Consider the following 2,063-nt stretch of genomic DNA (forward strand, 5'->3'; position numbering starts at 1 on the left):
GGGGGTTAGGGGGGTGGATGGCAGAGTGGGACCACCTGCAGGGCAAGGCAGGATGTGCTGAGTGTCTGGGGAGCTGGGCCATGGGAGGAGAGGGCTCTGTGGGGTGGGGCTGAGGGCTGGAGGAGAGGAGACCAGGTGGGCACCGACAAGGTCCAAGGTGCCTGCCCAGCTCTGCCCACCTTCCTCTTTCCCTATTCTCCTCCCCTTCCATCTCTCTGCCTGATCCCTGTGGGGTCATCCAACATGTCACCCTCGGGATGAGAGCCCAGCTACGTGAACCCAGCTGCTGCCACTAAAGAGGGCAGACTCCCCTACCCCACCCTTGGCCCTGCCGGACTGTCCCTTGCTCAGTTACAGGGCTTCTCATGTGGGACTGAAAGGCACAGTTTTAGGGGAAGAAGTGGGGAGCGATTCTCATCTGTGTCACCAGCTTCAACTGTGCAGCCTCCATGCATGTCACCTGACAAACTAAACATTCAGTCTGCAGACCACTTAGGGCCCATGACCTGAGGCTGGAAGGGAAATTTTCTTCCTCTGTCCTGTGGATGTCTGTCACCTGGGGCACACCCTGCCCTATGCTGTGTTTAATGTCCTGAACAGTCCCCAAATCCAGATACCAAGTGTGGCAGTGACCCTGGTGAAGCTGGGTGGGCCTCTGGGAGATAGGGGTGGGAAGCGAGGAGAGTGGGTGCTGCCCAGAGGGTTCAGATTCCCTGGGAAAACCACTGGGCTGACTCACCAATGCCCTCTTTCACCCCAGAATCCTTTCCAGCCCTTCAGTGAGGGATGTGCGCCCTGATGTCCTGGGTCCTGAAGGGCCTGTAGTCCAAATCCTGGTGCCCCCTTCCTAGCCTGTATTAATCATGTTTGTATTTTCTCTTTTTCTGTTTTGACACCTTAACAAGCTTGCTGGCAGTTTGGGATTAGCAGATGCAAACTATTATATATATAATGGATAGACAACAAAGTCCTACTGTTTAACACAATATCGATATCCTGTGATAAACCATAACAGCAAAAAAATATGAAAAAGAATATCTATATAACTGAGTCACTTTGCTGTGTCCCAGAAACTAGCACAAGATGGTAAATCAACTATATTTGATTACAAAATAAATTTTAAAAAAGCCAGCTGGCTGCAGAGGGACTATTTCTCCCAGGGCTAGCAAAGGCTCAGCCTGGAGCATCTCCTTACCTGAATCTCATGTACAAAGCCAATATTGGTTCCCTGCCCTAAGTCATGCCAGGGCCAGGTATGAGGTGACTTGAGACCACGCCTGTAGTCAGAAGCCCACCAGAAGCATTCAAAGTACTCACAGACACAGGCTCTGGCTTGGCTTTCCTTGCTCCTGCTTCTGCCTCCTGAGTAAGCCTTGTGCTTCCCCATGTGGTCCTGCATGGCATGGTGCCCTGTCCTCTCAGGAAATGTAAGTAATAAATTCTTCTTTCAGTGGCACTGGCCTTTCCAGTTGTAACTATGTCACCTCTGTAAATTAAAACCTCATGGGGGCTTCCCTGGTGGCTCAGTGGTAAAGAATCTGCCTGCCAATGTAGGAGACATGGGTTCAGTCCCTGGTTTGGGCAGATCTCACATGCCACCGAGCAACAAAGGCCAGGTGCCACAACTATTGAGCCCAGGAACAGCAACTATTGAGCCCTCTGGCAGCAGCTGCTGACACCTGCATGCCCTAGAGCCTGCGCACCACGAGAGAAGCCACTATACTGAGAAGCCCACACACAGTGCAACAAAAAGCAGCCCCTGCTCTTTGCAACTAGAAAAAAGCCCTTGTAGCACAGCCAAAAATAACTAAAATCGGAAAAAAACCCAAACCCTCATGGGTACACAGCTCCAGGCCCATCTCATTTTTCTCTCTTTGCACTGACTCCCTAACCCTTTCTCCTGTCCTCAGACTGCAGGCCACAGCTCCCAACCACGCTCCTTTCTGGCCTCTTTTGCTCTTCAGAGAACCTTGCAGACGTGCACCACCCATCACACTGTCCTCAGTACTATTAAAAGAGGTTTATTTTCACCCTTAAATTAGCCCCGAATGTCTACAGTGTTA

This window comes from Bison bison, unplaced genomic scaffold (genome assembly GCF_000754665.1).
Source record: "Bison bison bison isolate TAMUID 2011002044 unplaced genomic scaffold, Bison_UMD1.0 scf7180017864471, whole genome shotgun sequence".
Classification (NCBI taxonomy): Eukaryota; Metazoa; Chordata; class Mammalia; order Artiodactyla; family Bovidae; genus Bison; species Bison bison.